Raw genomic sequence first — 23,516 nt, 5'->3', positions numbered from 1 at the left:
TTCCACTTCCAATCAATTGGCAGAAACTTTGCTTGCCCTAACACACATCACAGTTTAGCCTTTTTGATTTTTATTTCTCTCTACAAGAATAAAACTGTCAAGTTTCAGAAGCTTTTTAATGACTTTTTAAAGTAACACTCTTAAAAATTAATCACTCCCATACTGCTCATATACTGCATTTTTGGTAAATGTCAAAGGAGTCCTTTTCCTGACCTTGAGGAACTCTGTATTAATATCTTTTTCTTTAAATTTAGCCTGTTATGAAGAGAATCATGCATGATAAAGTTTCTGTGGGTATTCAGTGACACAATATTTCATGCTGCTCTTTCTGGGAAGCATTCAGAAGGTAAGGAACATTTTCCCCCTTCCTTCAAAAAAATTATTACTCATCGATGAAGAAAGCATTCAAAATTTGGAGCATAGATAATGCCAAGCAATTCATATATACGAAAAATAAATCTCACAATATTCTACCAGAATGTTAGCAGCTGCTCAGTGAGCAGTTGAGTAACCAAGATCACTACTGGAAGAGGAGAGATTTATTCTGCTTTAATCCTGGGATTTTAAAACAAACAAAAATATGTGTATTTCTCAGGCTTTGAGTTGTACACAAAAGAAAAAAACAACTGGTATTTAAGGTAATCTTAAATCATCAGACTTTTGGAAATCATCACATCATTTCTTGTAAAGGTATATTTAACGATCAAATACCTGTTTCCATGTGTGTCATTTTGGAAGTGTACTGAAGACTCTCAGCTTCCACTGAGGGAAATGAGAAGCCAGGTGCTCACCAATGAACACAGTTAAGCAGCCTATTTCATTTGCTTTATCATTGTATTTCAGGTATGGTAGCTGGATTCATAAGCAGGTTAATACTATGCAGTTTTAAAGCTGTAGTTAACACTACGTAGTTTTAGAGCTATAAACAGCCATATACATTGCCATACATATAAACCCTGCCTCTCTTACTGAGCAAGAAGTGGATATACGGAAATGGCAAAGTAGCAATGCCAGCTAAGCTAGCAGTGGATTTTGTCAATTTATTATGCTTTAACACAAGAGCTCAGAACCATATAGCACAATCACTGCTGATGTGGAAAGGCAGGCGAGAACAGCTATAGGGGAACGGGAGCGTACAGAAGAACAGAAAGGGCTCTTCATGCCTCATTCTGAATTTGAGTTAGGCAAGAAACTGGGAACTCCACATTGTGAAGCAGTCAGCAAGGAACTAGTCACCTTTATCCAGGAAATTTGGAGAACACTGTAACTGGTAGATGCATGTGTACAGGCACATATCCATAGTGACAAAGGCAGTGGGGTGGGGGTATTTTCAAAAAATCAAATTAAATGTACTGAACACAACATATATTTACTGTTTGTGATTCTTCATCATGATTTCTGTTCATGAGTCACTGTTTGTGATTCTTCTCATGATTTCTAAACACTTATTGTTCAAACACAAGTCCTGAAAGATAAACTCCCAACAAGGTCTTATTACATGCTGGTTAACTAGTATTTACCCAAATAGTCTCAGCTGCACTGAAGAGAAGAAACAACAGGACCATGAAGATGAGAGACATACCCTAACTAGAGATACAGTATGATCAGAGAAGATCAAACAAATACAGTAAGTAAAAGATTAGATGAATATAAACCAATCTAAAAATGGTATTCCAGAAAAACATTCAGTGTTCTATGTAAAAATCACTCTTGGAGAATGTTTGAATATTTCTGATGCTGATATCTTTTTGGTATAATTTGTATTTCCTCTTTGTAATATCAGACTTACCAATTACTATTATAATTTGTAAAATAAGACAGCAATTCCCTTTAGGGAATCTGCAGTGAATAAGAGTAATGCATCAAGACTGATGAAAACCAAGGATATTGTGAAAGATCTGCATTACAGAATCAGATTTCATTCAACATCTAATTGAGTTTCTATACAAATTGTCATAAGATTTTTTTTTCTTTTTTCACTCAGACCTAAAACAAAATGTTAAAAAGGCTTATCTGTAGACACTACAAAGTTCCTTGCATTTAAATAGTGGATATGTATAGAATAATTATCTTTGATTGCTTTTTTAATGACAGAATGAATGCACCTTGGAAATAGGTAATGTGGTGGCAGCTGAAGCATATCAATTAGTCAACTGAGAATCATGTCTATCAACTAAAAGCTATTGTCTGTCTGGTTTGATTGGTTTGGATATTTCAGAAGTGAATTCTGCTATCCTAGAGTTTAAATACAGTTGAGATATATCCTATTTGTTCAAGAACAGGTAACTATAACAAGATCCTGAAAATAAAAATGGCTATTGACATGTAAGTTAATCTGCTGTATTCTTTATTCTGTTACACTTCTTGCAGGTATATTAATGAAAAACAAACATCACTTTTCTGTATTTTGGGGCCAGTTGCCATGGTTGTGCCTCTTTTGCATTTTTACTGTAGGATTGTGTCAAGAAAAGCTGCCACTGTAGAAGCAAACAAATTAATCTGTCAGAACTTTTGGGACTCTATATTGTCTCATGCCCATTTTTTTCTCCTATAACAACACATCCATTTTAAGAGCTTGCTCATTTTGATTGTCGTAGCACAGCTTTTCTTCATTATGTAGCAAGAGAATTTCTAAATTAGATTTTGCATTTTTCTATAATCATAGTCTGTTTCAATTGTGTAGCATTTTACTTTGCTATAAAATAAGGTGAGTTGATGTCAAAATCTCTTACAGACTTGAATTGGGTAATATAGTAAAAAATGAAGTATGAGGACTGATTCAAAGATAAGCAAATAGCAGTGTCTTGAGCCTCAGTACAGAAACTTGGGAAGAGGTAAATACCTGCTTCTTATGTTCTTATTAAACACACTACTCATCTCTCACCAAGCCTGTACATCAACTAAGGAAATACTTTATCAGAGGACAGGAGGCATCAATGTATCATAGCATTAATGTGGGAAGAACAGTGACAATGTATGTTTTGTGATATGGAATAAAACTTAAAATGGTAGAACCATATGTATGTTTGTCCTAAGGTTTGTCCTAAGGGCATGTGACATGTTATTGCAGCAGTGACTTGGAACATGGCAACAGAAAAAGTGAGTAGGAATATGGGTTTTGATTTTACTGAAACACCATTTAGTTTTAAGAAAGGAAGCTGCTCAGACTGAGGCTTTTTGAATAAACCCTGTCTATGAAATACGTCTCACCTCTTGGTATGAAACAGTTCAAATCTGCTGACAACCTGCCTGTGCGGCAAGATCCTCTTCTGGATCAGCATTTGGGTGGAGGAGAGGGAAGCAATGGGAATTCTGGTCTCTGAACGTTTGGTATCATACAGGATTCATCATTCACACAGTATTGAGATACACTTGATTCAGCAATATGTACTACTGGCAACACTGTAAGGGGTTCAGGAATTTATTGAGAGCTGCAAAAGCCTCTGTGATTCTTACAGTCACTTCTACTGCTTTCATTGCCTTGGAAATCAAACCTTGGGTTGGCTGTAAGGGTCAGCACCACAGCAGAGGCTGCATGAGGGCTGTCTGTGCCTCGCTCAGACCTGAGCAGTCTCCAAGAGCAGGACCTGAGCTCAGACCTCTGCCACAAGATGAATTATTAGACAACCGTGTTCAGAAGAAAAGGGTTTCTCGTTCCCTTGCAGGGAAGAAGCCAAGGGAAGAGAGAATCAGCCAAGCTGTTTTAAAAATTGTTTTCTATTGGTTTTGCTTTCCTGGAGACATTATTAAGAATCCTTGGTCAGGAAGCCAGGAATCTGTCATTCTAAACACAACTTACACAATTAAGCAGGCAATTTCTGCAGAGGTGTCTAGACATTAAAATTGCTTATGTGAAAGAATGCTATAGAAGAAAAATTAGGAAGGGCTCTGGGGAATTTTGTTTTTTGAATAGATGAAAGGACAAAGACCAGTAAATACTGCCTACAAGGTCTCAGAATGAGATGTATTTTTTTAATACTTTTCCTTTCTGTCGTGTCCACCGAATAATACTGGTAACCATTACCTTGAAGTTCTGTTCAGTTTCAATTTAATGCCAACTATAAATAATAAAAAGAGAAAAAAAGAATTGTAGTTTGAGGAGGAAAAATGTAATTATATGGAAAGCTTTTCTTGAGCAATGCAACATGGAGGTAGCAGAAGTTCTGTTTCTCATTAATATGAACTTTAATGTCATCCATTAAACTATAAACTAATTATTGAGTCATTTTTGCCAATGTAATATGTTCTTTTGTTTTGTACTTGATATGTTTGAATTTAATATGCGTATATAGGTACAGACTACCTGGCTTTTCAGAGTTTTATGCTATTGGTAAAACAAGAAAACAAAGGTGTGCAAGTCAAAAAAATAAGACAATATAGCAAGCCATTTTATTCTCAAAAACCTTGGTAGTTGGTTAGTATTGATTAGATGATCTGTTCCAATACAGTATAATTCTTATGATCTCAAGTTCAAAATGTGTATAGTAAATATGATTAATAGGACCAATCTGCTACTCCCAAGCAACATTGTAATATAGCTACATATGATGGGATTCACACTTGAAAATAAATTATTGGCCAGCAAAATGCAATGGAAGGACAGATGTGAATTTCAAGAGTAGTATACAACCATTAGATCTTTTTATTAATAAGAAGCTTATGAACCAGATTATCAGCTGGTATCAAGCAACATGGTTCCATAGTATTTGATGGGTTGTCACTGATTTCCTGTCCCCCCTGCCCAAGCAGCTAAAGTTCACTACTTTCTAAAATGCTCTTTTACTTCTGTTTTCTACATTTGTGGTTCAGTTTGCATTTGCTCAACTATTATACAGTAGGTAGCATGGCTGTGTCACCTAAACATACTTAGAAATACTGGATATAAAATGAAAATCCTTCTGTAAACTCATCAGTACTTACAATGTTAAAATAGGATGTGGAAATTAAGGTAAATGCCATGGTAACTGAATTAATTACTTTTTTTTTTTTTTTTTTTAACATAGTGTGGTATTCCAAGGGAAAAAAAGACTGCATTACAGCTGAGTTATTTTCTTTCTGCTTTCTATAGTTGGAAGTCTATATCAGAAGATTTTTTTTTTCACAGCCTTGAACAAGAAACTATGAAAAACTGATTTGCCGAAAACAAAGACAAAATAGGAGGTTAATGGTATGTTATGATATATTTTCAAAATCTAATAGATAAACAAAAGTGGATACATTTTAATTCTGGCTAATTTGAATAAAATTCATACTTTACTATGCTCTTACGTTTTAATTGTGAATATAGCTTCACTGGCAAAAAAAGCTATGCCTATAGAAGTGGCCTCCTTTTAAGCTCTGTGAACTTGCTCTCTTTCCCCCCTCTCTGCTTCACACCTATTTCCTTCATTCTACCAGTTTTCAACGCTTCTCCAGATGTTTATTACATTCAGAGTGAGGTACACAGCTACTCAAGCAATTATATTCTCTAGAAACAAATATGCTACTTATGTTCAATTAACTTCCATACAGCATGTTAGACATTGAAAAAAAACACCCTGCTGAATCTAGGGCAGACTGGTGCCAGATTAAAGCCCTCCCAAATGACAACTATTGATGAATAAACAGAGGGTCAGTGGAGGTGATGGTAAATGGAATATCTTAATATATGCAATGTTTGTGTAAACATTATATTAGCTATTGAATGTTCATTCTGTTTATCTGCAGACCATTAAAATCACCCTGGTATTTTAAAGTATGTACTCTTAGAAAAATACATATTCATTCCCCCCCCCAAAAAAAAAAAAAAAAAACAAAAAAAAATAGATAATATTTTGGCATGAATCAATGTTTAATTTTACAGGACAGCCTCAAGTCACTAAGAAATTGTGTCTGAGAAAAATTCCGTATTCTGAAGAAAGAGGTTAAAAACGCTATTCGTGATAAGCTCATTGTCGTCAGCTGCGATGCTATTTGTTTTCATCATTTTTCCCCATCTAACAGGAAGACAGTCTTATTTTTCTATCTGCTCTACCTGATGACTCCATAGTATATTGTAGGACACAAATGTAAGCATAATTGTTTTCAGTCAAGTTCGTTTCCTTTCCTTCCTAAGAATATTTTTAAAAAATGGATTAAATCTTAAGTTTAAGTGAAGATAATGAGACTATGTAGATAAAGCTTGGCAAAGAAGAGTTTGAGACTATGTAGATAAAGCTTGGCAAAGAAGAGTTAGCTCTGGGAAATCAAGGGAAGAAAAGTAGAATTTGAGAGAGAGAGAGAGAGAGAGAGAGAGAGAGGAGTAATTGTAAGCAGTATGGTTAAACAGTATATAAGGTAATATAAAAAATAATTAGGGAACTTGCTGAATCAACTACCACGCTCATTCAATCACCACTGCTCTGTGGAAAGACTGGATACAGTGATAGAAGTCTTCTAGACTCAGGCTTGAAGATACTTAAGGAGTAAAAGGATCCCTTTGTTATGCCAAAGTCTCTCACGTACAGTGTAATTTCATCTGATTTATATCAGAAATTTTGGAAGGAGGCAGATAAATTACAGTAACTGTGATGTTTTTGACAATGTTTATGCTTTGGTTCACCCTTTTGCCTTAAAATTACACCTTTCATTTTTTCATTCTTTAACTTTTGTCTTCTCATATCAGTTTTGAAGAGATACAGACTCAAGGCAAGTGTACATATGTACATCTACCTAGGCACAAAGAAGAATTACTTTCACAGGCAACCGTAACTCACAGATGCACATACAAAAATTAAAATATGAATATACATTATTTCTAACAGATACTGCTTTTGGGCCTTTTATCCCAAGGCATATTAATGTTTTATCTATTAGTTTAGGAAAGGTGCCAGACAATAAAATGAAACATCCAGGGAAACAGAGATACAGAAATTTAAACAGACGCAAGTTAGCCAGAAGGACCTATTGCATATGCGCTTCAGGCACATTAAGATGTTTCAGAGCTAAAAAAAAAAAAAAAAAAAAAAAAAAAAAAAAAAAGAGTAAAAAGTGATATCTGAAGATTAGGAAGCATTGCCAGTTTAATTGCATATAGAATTAAACAATGTTCTTAAGAGGGGTTTATATTAAAACCCTAAAATCATAGTAAGAGAAAACATTCAGTAATGAGAACTGGTGTTTGAGCCAGAAAAGGCAATGAATTATTCTGTAATAGCAAGTTCATAAATATACAGTATACCCCTTTCTCAGAGATAAGTTGTTATATCAGGGTTCTACCCTGAAGTAGCTGCAAGTGAAGGATCATGTTGAACATCCTACAGTGAAAAGGTTGCTGAAAAATAATTAACTAAGCTGTGACTTAGGGCAATGTGATTGTGCTTGTACAGAGAATAAATGAAGTTAAAGTGCTTTGGGCACTGTAATTATCTCTTTTGTCTTTGGTATTCTGGTACCACAGAGAAAACTGTATTGCTGAAGTTAATAAATCATTCACTAAGAGTACACTGTAGTAGTCCTTGCACAACATAATTAACAAGCTAAACTGTGATAGTATATGCAGCTGTAGAGAAAGGTGTTTAATTAAAAATTGTTGTGCTTCCAATGACTTGAATTTGTTTCAGGTTAGGATTTCAAGCTTTTATGTACTAGGATATTAATTTGGACTTTATAAACTGAAAACTCCTGTGGCAAATATAAAATCCTACATCCTGAAAGTAGGAATGAGATTTCTGCTTGAACTTTTGTTTGCTGAACATTGTACTTATTAGCATAATACCAAATACAATTTCAGACTCTCTGAGAAGTAAAGTGGTTCTACAAAAAATACAGATAGAGCTCCATAATGAGACCTCAATGACATTTAGACCAGTCTTTGCTTGTCTGAACGTAGATCTACTTGTATGTGCAGGTCTATAGCTACATTTCTTTTGCATAAAATTCTTTGTGAAAAATCAATGCTAATATTTACAACTGGCACAAACAAAAAAGACATTCTGATTTAGCAGGCATATATCTGAACAATATATCTTGTGTTGTCAGACTTGTACAGAGTATGCATAGAAAGGGTGGCCCTCCTTTCAGGATGTCAGCCTTGGATTTAGGAGAGAAGCTTTCCTATAAATGTTCTGCACTGAACTTGGCTGCATCACTTAGGTCTAGATCTCTATAATTTAAAATAATAAGTACCCAAACAACTTCTGAGGATTTGAGCCTTTGATTCTCTTTGCATTATGCACAATGTGAATTGTAACATACAGGCCAAATAAAATTATCTTTGCACCATTTTCTGCCTTCCCTTTGGAGAAGAAAGGACTCAGACAAGTTGGAAATATGCACATGTTCTGCTACCTTAACTCAGCAGAAGTGATTGTATCTTCTTTTCAGCTTTTGATCTAATTAAGAATTTATTTAAATTCTCATCAGTAAACTAACAAAAACCAAATGAATATAAATACATTTTAAACATTAATGACTTTTATAATCTTTATGCAGTGAGATATATATATATGTTATTAAAATATGTATGGCTTAAGTCCCTTCATTTGTTGCAAAAGTAACGACCAGGTGTAAGCAACTGGCAAATGCTAGAGAATGCAAAGAGGTTTCTGGGACTTTCCAGAGTGTATCACCTCCGCAGGTCAGAGCGGCCGAATGCTGCCAAAGGCACCAGCCAGGCTTCTTGTCTAAGCATTTTGAGTACTAAATTCCCCTTTCGCTTTTTAGCCATTGTTAAATATTGTAGAATAGTCAATGATTTGTAGCATTGTTATAGGAGTAAATTTCTGTTGCTTTTTAATTAATAAAATTTCATTTAAAATATTTAAAATCTGAGACTGGAAAAAGTGATTTGTATTTAAGTGTGTGTTAGTGATACTGTAGAACATATGTGCTATTATGGTAATAGCAGGAATTTAGTGTGTAATGTGCACAAAGGCAAGCTGCTAAACACTGATTAGTGACAAGATGTTTATTCCTTGTTATTGAGAATGACTCCAATTAGGCATTTCAGCCTGATTTATTTAAAAATAAATAAAACATTAATTCCTTTGAAGGTTCTGAATAGCAAATGGAAAGGTTTTGCTTGTCACAAGTCAGACTGCTTGTTACTGTAGGAAATTGTAATTTTCAGTCAGTAGCTCTCAATTTTTTTATTTAGATAAATATTGAAAACACCAATTGAGACTGCTACATGGCTTTAATTTATAAAATGCAGCATGTTTCTGTGAAAGAAGCCTTTCATTTTATTCCAGGCATCTGGAAAATTCAGATTAATAAGAAGCATACTGTAAGAATATACTGTTGCTCTGCCTTTGTAGTAGATGGTGAAATCCAATCTTAAGGATACAGGAAAAAAACAAAATACTTTTTCCTCTACCTCAGAAATCTTCTTCTAAAAGACAAATTTTTAGAGAAGTCTCACCACCCCTTTTGTGTGACACTAATTGCTAGGATCACCACGGGTGATTTTCACTTTTGGTCTGCCACATTCCAGGTGACTTTCCAAACCACACTTGTGGCCAGTATAGATATCTCATGCCTTGAAATGATTCTCTGATTGGCTTGTGGCTTATAGACAAAATCTTGCATTTTTCCTTACTTTTAATAAAGTGTTCAGCTGCTTAAACCCTGCCCCTCCCAAAAGCCGGAGATAATAGATTAAGAATTATGCTTACAAAAGTTTGTTGTTTGTTTTAAACATACCTTTCCTGTCCTTAAATAACCACTTAGCCTTCCCACAACCCAGTATGCTCATAGATAGGGCATTAGAATCCATCTTGCAAAATACTGAAACAGAGTTATTGCAAATAAAGTATTTCCCCACGAAAGCCATCTTGGGTTACTGTTGTATTTTATACTATATTGTCACACCCCTGCATATTAAGGGAAGATTTTTATATTGTTATTTTTTGATATTTTTGACATTTGTGAATGGTCGCAAGTATTGGGATATATCTCCACAACACTGTACATTAAAATTCCCCACATTCACTTAGTTCGTAACAAAGATAGTCCCCAGATGTTCTGTAATGTGTGTATGAAATTGTGATAACAGGAATTCTGACTGAAGCTTTTCTGAGCTATGTCATCTTCCCAATTACATTCAGCTCCTCAACCCTCATAATAGCCTTTTCATTCAGCATTTCTCTGATGTCAGCTCATTATATCTTGTCATCTCTTTAAGCCAGTAACACCCCGTTAATGTATCACTAGACACTCAGAAATGAAGAAGCCAAGCAAATGGTTTTTTAAAATTCTAATTGCTAGCAGGATCTGAACTTTCTAAAATGTCTTTTTCCTATTTGCATGAATTTCAAAGTTATTTGGTAACCGTAATTTGGAGCATGTTTCAGTCATGCCTCATCTCCCTGGATAAGTAACAATGACAAGGTATGGCAAAATTGTATAGTAGCACTTGACAGAAGATGTTTTTCACTATGTCAACAAAGTTTATGTACTTCTAAGGGTAGAATTAATGTTAACAGAAGTAATGCAAAACTTTGGGGTTTGGGTTTTCATTTTGCGTTCTGCTTTAGCCCTAAAGGAAGTGGATTGTGTTTTTCAGATTCTTATAAAAATGATTGCAGTACATGTCTGATCCCGTAACTAGTTATCTAATTTTGCGCAACCCTACAAAATCAAAAATGTCAGGCCAAATTCCCTCTCATCCAATCCATTGCAAGGAAAATAAATTTACAATTGTAAATTCTTAAACATGTTTTATTGGATAAAATGAAGTTCTTTCCATGCACTTCATTATGCAAATATATATGCTTATTATATTGCGAAGCACAGTCATTTAAAAATATGAGTGGGTATTGCTTACTCAATCAAATAACATTACCAACAAGCAGGAAATAATGATTTAGAGATAATAGCAGCAGATGTCAGATGATTAATACAAACTTGTTATCACTGGTAACAACATATGCATATCCAAATTCTTTTACTTAGCAGCCAGAATTTCAGTGAAAGGGATTAATTTGTTGTATGCACAATCTTCCCCTTTATTTGTTAATCCTCAACTCAAAAACCGGCTGATAAACATTAACTGGGCACAAACAGAGCCTCTCCCATGAGCTCCAAAAGTATTAACCTCTCGCTCTGAGTAACATTTATTTTTGCCACACACTGAGAATATGTAGCAGCTAAAATTGACTTCACTGCAAAAGGCCCTGTGCCAAGATCCTGCTCACGGGTTAAATCGCAAGGGAACCAGCAGCCCAGCACTACCGTGGCGTAACCCATGCAAGGGACCAGCCCTGCGCGTCCTGCCACCGTGCCAACAATTACATTTTCTTGGAAATGGTTGTGAGTTTTACATCCAACCTCCTGCGAGGTCCTCATATTAAAGGCCAGAGAGTGATTTTGGTTTGTGAACAGGCAATGAGAAGACCACATAGGTACTCCAAAAAGACACTGGCTATGTAAACAGACCTGGAACTGCCTCCTGGTGGGAGAACAAACACGGCAAATTTGTGTTCGAGCCGAGGTGGTAAGCGATACAAGCTTACCTAGGTAGTAAGTGATACTAATAGGCTCCTTTCCTCTTTCTTCTCTCTGCAGAGCATGTCTATCAGGTCTTCCCGAGTCTTTTAAAAGCAGAAGAGATTGGATATATAGGTATTTTAAAGTAACAAGACTTCAGAGAGGAGGAAAAAAAAAAAGAATGTATGTATGTTACTACATACATATTATTATTATTATTATTATTATTATTGAAATGCCTTTCTGGAAGCCATAGTATCTAAACCATTATATTACACTTTTTAAAAATACAAAGCTATCTATGAATTTACTTTCTGTGAGAATTTACAAGAGAAAGTCATGGGGATAATACAACTGTCCTCTGATTTCATTTGAAACAAAGCTTATTAATATCAAATTAAAGAAACTTTGTAGTTGCATTTAGACTCACCAGTCACAGAAGTTCTTCAGAAACTCTCTTGGCCACAAGTGTCATCAAGTAGCACAGATTTAGTCATGGCAAAAAAAGCGAGGTAAATGTTGTGGCCTTGGGTCTTGATTCTGTTAATAAACAGGGTAAGTTACAGTAACTTCACTGTTCATACATGAATGCTCACTTACCAAAGTCAGAATGTCAAATGAATAGCTAGGTGAAAACGTCTCCAAGAACCTTTAGAAAAGTTGTTGCTCTATTTTGTGGGGTACTTGTATTTAAAATCTCGTTTATTAAAAACAGCAGAAATAGGTTTTACATGTTAAATTTTACTCAGGAGCTATTTGCTTTCAGTAACAACCCTTCTCTCACGTTTCCCTCCGTTCCCCTGCTGTCACACCTGTGATTACTCTAATTAGCGGTTCTGCCTGTCAGGCGCCTTAAGGGGGGGGGCGGACGGACGAGCAGTTCAAGCAGTGAAGCCGCTGTCCGCACGCGCTTCCCCGGCTGCGGGCGGCTGGAGCCGGTTGGAGCCGGTTGGAACCGGCACGGCCCGGGCCGCGCTGAGGCGCGGGCGGAGACAGACCTCGGAGCCAGCCGGGGCAGAGGTGGGTTTCCTCGGAGACTGGCGTTGTTTTATTAAAGAAAAGAAAGTATTTTGTATGGAAATAAAAAGTGATTTCAGATGTAAGAGCATGTAGTTTCCAAGATGCACTATCTAGTTTGTAGATACTTTGTGTATGAGGACAGCAAGAATGAAGAGGCTGCACACTGATCAGTAGAACTCTGTAAATGGAAGTGTCAGCCTAATGCAGGTCAATGTATGGACACCCAGGAACATAGGACTGTGTGAAATCTCTTAGGTCATCAAAGGGTTTTCACAAGCAACAGTGTCATACTTTGTTTCGTAAAGTGATAAAGCTTGCTCATATGACCAGTTCAGTTCTCTTTTCTGGAGAGCTAAAAGGTTATTGCAGAGCTTAACTTTTCTGATTATTGGAAACCTTGGTTACCAACCTCAATTTTAATTCAGTGAGTTTCTTTTTTCTTAAACCTTGTCTTTAAACTGTGAAAAGAGAAGAAATACTATTTACTGGCAATAAATTTAGCCAATTTGCTAGATAAAATAAGCAATTTTTAAAAACTCCGTCATCCATTTCCATTTCTTGATCATTCAGGTAGTTCTTTGCAATACTGATGTACCTTGTAATTCATTGTTCTTGAGCAAAGGTATCCAAAAGTTACTGTTTTTCTATGGGAAAAATTGTACAATAGGATTTGGCTTTTTTTTTTTTCCTCTCATAGAAAATTCCCATTCTACAAAACATACTCAGCTTTTCTTTTACTTTCTAGTTCCTGATATTTAACAAAAAATCTTTTTTGTTCCTTTGAGGATGACCTTCTGCAATCTGTTTGATTTAAATACTGCTACATTTCTTTATCGCTAATCATAGTGCTAAAATTGAGTTATCCTGTAACTCAGGATCATCTAGTTCTTTCTAGTAATAATCTGATACTCCCTGTGGAGTGAACATTTCTGACTTCTGTTAGTAAATACAATTAGTGTATTTAGGTTGGTACTAAATCATCAATAAAGACTTAAAACGTAATCTATTCTAAGGCTAATACTCCAGTTAATAATTTTCGTGTAGTTGAGGTTTAACTTCTGTTCTTTTTTTTTCTTATCTATCACTGAATTCTTTTTCTAATCCTCTTTTCTCTTGAATTTACAAATGCAGTTGTGAATGTTTTACTGAAATCCAGATATAACAGATTACTGAGCTCTTTTCACAGGTTTATCATTGGGGGGGGGGGCTGGATGTGGAAATGTTGTATTTGTTTGTTTACTTCAGTGCAAAATGTTGTTACTCAACTGTTGTTACTACTTGTTCTAATCTTGGTTGCAACGAGACAAGAACATCCCTAAGTAGCAGGATTCCTGTACAAAAGCAATTAAGGCAGGTTGAAACTCTCAGATAAAGAATTATGATTGAATTAGATTATCTTGGTTATGTAGCAGAAACAACAGCGAATAATATTCTAATTGGTGTCAAGGAAAATACCACTTCTGGTGATTCCCGCTAATAATCTGTTGATTGTAAGACTTGTGCTGCTGAAGGAAGGACTTGTGTTTTGTGTGGTTTTCTACAGTAAAATATATAAGGAAGTATGAAACATGGTGCTTATAGAACAGGAGTTGGTAAATAGTCTAACATCAGACTATAGTGTGTTAATGATGAGTAGCTATGATTTGGGCTATTACGAGTTACAAGAAGGTTTAGCTGAAAAAGTAGCATGAATATATGCTTTTTTATTTATTTGACTTCCTTATTTATCAGAAGATAAGTGTGCTGGATTTGGACAGACTCTTGTGAGCAGATGTAGAAAAATAAAGTATATTTCACAAACTGTTAACAGCCTATAAGTTGATCTTAAATATGAGTAGTACAGTTTCCCATTGTCTTTATTTGTAGTTTAGGCCTACCCCGTTGATATTGCTCGCTAGCTTTACGTTAGACCTGCTCACTGTGAGGTTTTGTCTCTGGCATTTGATTCAGAATATATCCTGTATTTGTCAAACAGAAGTAAATAGTGCTCGAACAAACTTTTTGTCCTGTTGGCAAAATCAAGCTACCAAGCTCAGAAGTTTCTTGCCCTTTAGTGGGTAAGCTTGTTCTTTGCTGCAAGCCTGAATATACTCCTATTAGACATCTCAAGATGAGCAAGAGCCTTAAAGAAAATACTGGCAGGTTATGAAGCTTTTCCCAAACCAGAGCTGACTATGCTGAAGAAATAAAATGAGCTACATTGATAGAATTGTGACTGTGGCCTTTGATTCCCTCTGTCAATTAAATCCATATGAGGACCAGGGCAATTTTCACTGTAGGAATTTCCTTTTTGTTGTTTAATAGTGTTTATTGCCCCTTGTAAATGGAACTGATGCAGGGGCAAAATCAGCTTATCTCCTGAGGAAGTATTTCTGTGCTGTTTTCCCTATCTCTTTCAGAGTTTTTGTGGTTCTGGGTGCTCAGCCAGGTTTTCACAGGTTATGTTGGTGACAACTGCTACTTCAAAGAAGGAAACAAGCCTCTGTCAGCTGACAGTCAACTCTTGAGTGTTGTTGCAAGGCATTCTGCTTCTTACCCAAATTACTCTCCAAGATAGTATTTTGGACCTTTGAGAATATCTAAGAGAACACGTCTTAGAAGGAGATATGTAAAAAAGTTGACAAAAACCAGAAAAGTGTCACATCTTCCTGCATATCTGCCCAGATGCAATGTGCTTCAGTTCCTTCCATCTTGGGACTGCAGATGAGTAGAAATTACACTTGCTGGGAAGGAGGGGAGAGAAAGCATACACAATTTGTTGTATTTAACCAGTCGTGGCTTTAAAAAGCTGACTTTAGAGTTGGACCTCTGTCCTTCTAACTGGCTGGTTTTCTTCAGTGTTGGAAGTGCAAATGAGAGTACTAGAAATAGACTGAAGTAGCCTAAGCCCAATCTAATTGAACCTTGGGCTGGAGAAACAAAAGGAAGGAGATGGAAGAGCAAGATACGGCAGAGAAATGAATGACCTCACAAAAATAGACAAACTCTTCTAAAAAACATGATTATTGCTGTTTTTACTGCTCCTGATGACCAGAGTAGATTTACTCATTTTCCAGAAGCAAAGATTTTAAGGCTGTTTGGGATACTGAAAAATCTCTTGCCTTGCTTTGTAAATATCTTATGTTTTTTCCTTGTTTGAGAACTTGCTACCCAAACAGCACATGAGTTTTCATTGCAATAAGTTCACTCCTTGCAGAAGTGGAAGTCTGCAAGTTTTAGATTTGCAAAGATATGTGGTTGTGGTTATGTTATCAAAAGTGAAAATAATTTTATTTAGATGCTGGTGCTGCATGGTGTACATTTTTGTTGGTATGAAGTAGTATTCTTGCCTATGACTCAGCCTGCCCAGCAGCTGTGCTATACTTGATCTGCTAGAAACTGAATCATCCATATATTTATTTACTGACACACCGCATGGTAACTTTTCCCCTTAAAAAAATCTGTTGTCTAATTGCAGTTAATAGTGGTTCTTAATCTTGCTAATTACTGTAAATCATGCTCTGCCAACCAGCCTTTCTTTCAATGGCAGTAAGACTTTTTTGCTTCTTGCAAGGTGCATACAGTTTATAATAATAGAAATGTCTCAGTAATTAAGATTTATTAGTGGGGGCTATCGAGGCTTGTGTGGTTGTAGGTGAAAGCAACATCCTGGGTGGTTTAAAATAAAATCAGAACAGAAAAGTCATAGAGCCTGTAAAACACTTTAATGCTAATGATAGTCAGTAGAACCTTAATTTTATGTCTAAATTAAGGTAGCTAAACATAAGACCTTTAATTAAAACTTTTTGAAGCCTGTAATATTGCTGACATACTGTTTGACAGGTGCAATTTCACCTCTAAGCGATTAGCAGTTCAAGCACAGAATATTGGCATCTATGCAGTCCTCCTGTAGATGTGTAATCTTTTAAGACTTTTCGTATCAGATGTCCTTAATTTCATAGCTAGTCAGTTGGTTAGATCATCAGATTCTATTAGTGTGTAAATTTGGTTGAATTATGTTCACAAGTTTTCATTAAATACAGGTCTGGTTAAGAGTCACCAGATTAGGAAAATCCAGATTTTAATCCACTATCAAATTCTTACTAGATTTAGAATTTGAATGCTATCTGTTGAATATTTTTGTACTTGTGTATGAGTATTAATATTATAGTTGGCTTTGAGGTTTCAGCTTAATTCCCATGAAGTAGAAAACCTTTTTGTTTAAAGGAAATAGTTAACTTGCGCACTTCGCAGAATATGAATTTGCTACTTAGCCCTAGGCAGATGATTAGAAAGAATTAAAAATTTACCAAAAATAGATTCCTTGAGACTGATGATAAAAGCTAGCAAATATTAGCACTTGTAAAAAGAAGACTAAAACTTATTTTCAATGATTATACATAGTGCTGGATTTTTAATGTGCATTGTGAATATTCCAGATTATTGGTTGAGAAAATATCTGTAAGTAATGCATTCTCACTCTTTGTAGTAATATAGTAATACATAGCATGCTAGACTACAGTTAGTGTTTCCAATCTTGTGTGTTCCTCCAGCTAGCCTTGTTAACGGGTATCTGCTGATACTTGCTATGTCACTAGGTCAAACATGACTGCCTCCTCAGCGCCATGCCATGCCATTGTGTCCCAGTCTTCTCATCTGTAGCTGCTAACCACAACCTGCTTTCATTCCTTCATTTTCCTCTTTCATACTTGTTATTTAACATCTACATGTTGAAACCAGTGAAGTAATCATGAAAAACTGTATTAGTCTTTCTCTCTGACATGACACTATAGAAGGAAATTTTTAATAACGAATTAACATCTAATTTTAAGTCTTCTACTGTTATATATAATTGTGTTGTTAATTACTTAGTGTAGTAGTGAAAGAGACATTGTCACATTTCACAGGTTGCTTTCTAACTGTGCAACATCATTTAAAAGGTTAGAATGATACCACTTACAATAAACATTGTTATTCTTGGCAGCTCATTGTTACCATGCTTAGAGGCAGTCCATGAAAGTCCTCCAGTACTATGTGTGTATTGTATTATCCAGGGTTATCAGCTGGCGTCAGCTGGACCTGTGGTATGGGACAGTGTCTCTATACTATATACATACATGCATACATATATATAGAGAGAGAGAGAGCAGTAGAAGGTCCCAGTTAATCTAAAGTGACTTGACAGAGTACTCTCCCTGTGATGAAGAGGAGTAATAAGGCACCTGTTTTCCTGTTACAGAACCTGCTGAATGTACCTGAGGTAAAAATTATTGTTTGTGAAGTCTGTCATGGATCGCTCTTGAAAAATCCATGAGAACACCATTATTTTTATCTTGAGGGGACCCAAGAGACATCCTGTCAGCTTATTAAAACTGTTGCAGGATCCTTAAAGCTATGTGTGGATTTTTATGGAGAAACCCCCTATCTGGAATGCTTAGAGTTCACCAAATAGTATCCCATAAGGATACATGGCAAGATTCTGTATCATTCTGTTAAATATTTCATATGTCTAAGGTATCTCTTCAAAACCTCAGTGACCTGCCTAGCCCTGAGCAGTCAGGGATGTGGATGTGTGAGGACAATGGTTTGACAAGCCCTCAATGGCATAGTTCTTGGTACTATCTTTAAAAGCAATGTAAAATACCATAGAAACCTTATAGTTCCCATATCCTCTCCCACCTTGAAGACTATACTTCCTGCAAACTGGTTATCCAAGGAGTAAGGAAATAAATGTGTGGATTTTTTTTTTAGAATCCCATACCAACTTGCTAATTTAATCCAATGAAGGAGAGAACAGGGAGCTCACATTTGTGAGCCTGAATGTTGCTGCTGTGGTCAATCAAAAACAGTAAAATCTCAATGTTTCTGAAACGTGTGAAAAGTGAATATACCAGTAAAATCGCAATTGTCTTCTGTATGTTTGAAAGGCAGAAAAAGGTTAGATTTTATATTGCAAGGTACTGGTTTTCTTGCTATAGGGAGGCTGTTCTAGTTCCTTCAAACAAGAGCTGCATTCCATCCTGTACCTTTACCTTTCTGTGAGTGAATTTATTTTACTATTTTCTTTGGATTTGCTTGTTCCTGCACATTACTGCTTGTGTACCCAAATGTGTTCTTCTATAGTCTGCTTTGCTTTTGGCAAATGTTTTTGTTCACTGCATAAACAACCAGACATATGGAAACTTACTGATTCTGATGTTGGAGATGCGATTGCCCTGCCTAGGGGGGGTAATGAAGATTGACAGGAGCACTGACATTCTGTTAATTTGTCTTCAGGAGCCTTACTCATTACAAACTTGACCTGTGTTAAATATGATTTTACTTGATTCATGAAGAGGTTCGGGAAAGGGAGATGCTGATGCAGGAAAGTTGCCAGAAGATTAGCAGTTAACATTCAATGGAAAGGGCTGTCAACTTAATCCATTGATTAGTGTGTTGACAGCAACTGGAACTTTGAATTCCCTAGTATTTGAAAGATGGGATGAATGTAATGCATTATCAAAAACAAGAGTTTACAAAGCCCATATGCAAGAAGATACGATCTGAGTTATGGAGGGCTAGCCCTGCTTAGAAGACAATTGTAAAGGACTGAAAGACTTTGTTTTTTGTTTTTAGCTCATAATTAGTGTTTTGGAGTTTCTGTTTTCCTGGTCTTTTTCTGGTCTTGTCACTTCATTTCTGTTGACTTCAGTCAGACTGAGTATCTGCTCTTGGAATTCATGTTAGTATGTGAGAACAGAGTTAAAATATATCCCCCCTTGCTGTTTTCTTCTCTTTTCTGTCTGTCTTTACCTAAATATCAGGAGAGCAGTTCTTAAAGTATAAACCATGAAAAGTCAATGAAAATTCTTTCAGAGCAAAACTTCACTTTCATCTTGTGTTTAATTTTTTTTCTAAATTTGTAGATTTTTTTTCCCTCGTCAAATGTAAGTAAGATAAAATGTATTTTGGGGTGAGTTGCTACTGCATTTAGGTGCTTTAAACATCTTTGTGTTCATTATCACGCGCATCTTTTTAGTTGATGAGAAATTTCCTTGTATTCCTTTTATTTTTGGAAGTATCTTAGAGTTCTTACAAGGCTGATGGCAGTAAATCTGTTGGGAACAAATATAATCTGCTCTAAAGGCTTAAAATCAGTTTGAGCAAGCCTTGTTTGAGCAAGGTTTGCAGAGCTAAGAGAAGCTGAATATTCTTCTATTGACTCCATTAGGAACAGAATTAGATGCTGAGCACTACGGAAATCCTCTCTATAGTCTGTCTTGATACCTGGAACTGCAAGGCTTTATTTGTTCCTCTTGTGATTCTGCTGTATTAATCTTTTGTCAATAACTTATTTGACACTCTACAAAATAAATTTTGTAAGTTAAATCTTTTAGTTTTGTGAAAGTGTTTCAATTATACAGTGCACATATCCTAATGGCTTACTGTTTTATTCCTCTGCATGCTTATGTTTTCTGATAAATCATGAGAGATGATGTGTCCTGATTAAGATACTGTGTTATTTTTAAGGATGGGTAATGCAGTAGTTACTAAAGGGGAAATAGTATAGATTTTAATCTTTAGCCATGGTGTCATTAAATGAGTGTAAATCTGCCCATTCTGAAAAGTCTAAATCAATTTATTGTATAGTGCTAAAATTCTTTAACATATTTTCTGTAATGCAGAACAGTCTAGTTTCAGAGTAACAGGCCTTGAAAAACAGCTGTTTCTTACATTTGTCTAACTTAGATTTGACTCTGAAATGTTTTTGAAAAGGATTGTGATTGTCAGATATTTGATGAATCATACATGTCGTCTTATGTTTTTCTTTTAAATCCTTGATTATCATTTACAGAATTACACTATTCAGCCCTCAAATATATTAATTCCTACTATCAGTAAAAAAGAAGAAAATCATAATGAATTCATGCTCTATCAGAGTTCATATAAGTTTAGAGGAATTCCTGAAAAGCAAGAAATTAGAAGCATCTCTTAAAGATCAGGATGGATGTGTGTAGCACCAGTCTGAATAGCAGAGGTGGGAAGAGCAGCAACTTGGGCTGTGTCAACAAAGCATAGAGAAGGTGTGTACTGAGCAGGCTGGTACTAGTGTAGCAGTGAAGCCTTTTTGTAGTCTATCTCTATGCTAAATCTGTCCCTGGAATGCAGGGGTATTTTTGTGTCTGAAATGCATTCTATTCTTAATGCTTTGCTTTTATATATTTTTTTAAAGATGAATTCTTTTGACTCCTCCATTGCAGATGGAGTGGAACTGTTAGTTCTTAGGTTTCAGTATTTGGCATGCAAATAGACATGATTATTTGTAAAGCACTTCTGTTCTTTAGTCTAATAATGCCTGTAGCATTTGCTGCAAAGCTCCCAGAAATAAGTTAAACATTTAGCACTGTCAAAATTAAAATTTTACATGCATATTCTGTTAAGAATAAATGTTCAGCAAACTAAGGAACTTACCAGACAATACAAAGGTTGATCCTGTTAAAATACATACTGAAGATGGAGCTTGAAGTGAGAGGAAAACACACACACACGCACACACACACACGCACACACACACACACACACGCACACACACACGCAAACTTCAATATAAGACAACTTTCTTGGAAAATTGAAACAGGTGGTGAACAAAAGAGTTAGAGATGCTGCAAGAGGAAAAAACAAAAAAAGATGGACTATGCTTGTGATGGAATAAAAACCAGTAAGAGGAGCCTAGCCCAAACAACAGAAGTACGTAGCCAACATCAGAGATCAAAGAAGGATTGCATGTCTTCTGCCTTGGCTTCCTCTCTCCCCACTGCTTCAGCTTTCAGGGCTGTCTGAAGGAATAGAGCAGTGTATGCTTTTTACTTAAAGGTAGCATTTTTTGAAAAGAAGTTTGTAGCATTTATAGTGTATGAAAAAATGCCTTTTGATGTCTTTTTGTATTTCCTATCTTACGTCTCTTCTCTGTGGCAGCAATTTTTTGGTGTAGTTTTCTGAGAAGGGAAGATTGTGTTGATGTCTGATCTGAGAAACAGATAGCCTTCAAGGAGCCGCAAAAGAAAAAGAAAGAAAAGCTGAATCTGTCAAATAAGTTATTCACTGCAAATTATTCAAATTTAATGGATAAAGGTTTTTTTTTAATATTAGCAGAAAATATATTAATTTAGCTTTTGAAAGCATCTTTTTCTTATGGAAATTAATATAAAAATAAGTTCTCAATGGAAAATAGTTATATTTCAAGAAAATTATTTTGTATTGGTACTGTAATACCGATAAATCTTCTGGTCAGCTTGCATCAGTTTAGCTGCTCTTTAGCTAATAGGCAGAGTTCCTGTTAGACTAACTTTGAGGTGAGAAAGAGAAATGAACTGGTGTTTTGAGAAAATGTCAGAGAACTACCCTGACTGCAAGCCACCCAAAAGGAATAATTTTTACCTTACTTAGATTTAAGATAGTGTTTTCATGTTCAATTAGCTTCTCTAAGATTAAGATAATTCTATAGTACTGATTGAGATGAAGGGTCTGGCACAGAGTTAATGTTCTTCTGGCATGGAATCAGTGTTCACATGGAGGTTTGCATCTGCAGATGCTCTGAAACCCTCCTTGAAACTGACTTGAGTTTAGGTAAATCATGTATGATTTTCTGCCCTGATAGTTTAATTCCCTATTTTGGAAGATGAGGGCAGGAATAGCATTTACATTTTGACTTTAAATGGCTATTTTCTTGCATTTATTTTTGATTTCCGTTTAATGTCTGCGTAGGTACCACTGGCACACATTTCACATAACAGTATCGTACCAATTTTCCGCCTCATAGTAGTATTTTTTTCTGTATTTACTCACTGTATTACATACCAAAAAGTTTAAGAAAAATTGCCTAATTACTGTGAAAGTCTAATTTCCTTCCAGTATTTTCTTTTCAAGTACACTTTTGATTCTGTCTCTATTGGAAAGCAGTGCAGCAAAACAGTAGCAAGTTGTAAGGACAAGCAGTTGATGCTGTGGACCTGACATCCCATGTGTGCTTTGGACTAGCTCCTGCCTAGTCCTGTGGAATGAATACCCATTAGCAGGAACTCATTGGATACACTGTCTGTCTTCCAGTTTAGCTTCATCCAGTGGCAGTTTGCTTCATGCATTGCAACTTTTCTGTGATATGTCTTGAAGTGTGGTAAATAGGGATGATCAGGGAATTGTCTTCAAAAGTAACCTCTGAGCTGAACGAAAATACTAATGCTGATACACCCACTGTTCTGCGTGTACTTTCTTGATTTCTGTTCCTCCTTTCATTTGTGTCTCCTCTCTGGGCCCTGTCTCTTTTCCTACACATCAACATCTCAAAAACAAACAAAAATTAAACTGGTCATTTCTGTGAGGTTGCTGACTTTACTCTGCTGTTTTTAGTGCCTGGATTTACAGATTCATCATTTCACTCCTTGTTATCACAGAACCTTAGAATAATTTGGATTGGAGGGGCTGACAGGATGTTACCTAGTCCAGCCTCCTGCTCTGAGGAAGGTCAACACTGAATTCAATCCAGGTTGTTTAGGGCATGGTCCAGTAAGATCTTAACCTCCAAGGATGGAGATTTTGTAATCGCACTGGGTAATGTGTTCCAGTGCTTAATTATCCTCAAAATGAGCCCTGTTTGTTTTTTGGTTTTGTATATGCAGCTGGAACTTTATTTCTTTGAATTTAGAGCCATTGTCTTTTTATTCCTTCATAGCACCTCAATAAAGAGCTTAGCTCTGTCATGAACTCCTTTTAGGTAGTGAAGGCAGTCTTAGGTCCACTGCCACCTCCTCCTCTTCCCCAGATTAAACAAGCCCAGTTCCCTCAGGTGCAGATGCTCCAGACCCCCCATGTTGGTGGCCTTCCATCAGACTTGAATGTTCAAGTTTATCAACAGTTTTCTTGCACTGGGGAGCATGAAGCTGTATAGTGTTCCTGATGCAGCCTAGAGTATTAAATAAGAGGAATTATACTTCCCCTTATTTATACTGGATGCACTCTTGCAATACGCAGCTCAGTGTGCTGTTTGCTTAGACTGCTGATTGGACACAGGCTTACTCATGTTGTATTTCTGGAAG

This window comes from Rhea pennata, chromosome 12, assembly GCF_028389875.1.
Source record: "Rhea pennata isolate bPtePen1 chromosome 12, bPtePen1.pri, whole genome shotgun sequence".
NCBI lineage: Eukaryota > Metazoa > Chordata > Aves > Rheiformes > Rheidae > Rhea > Rhea pennata.
This window is presented reverse-complemented; position numbering follows the sequence as displayed.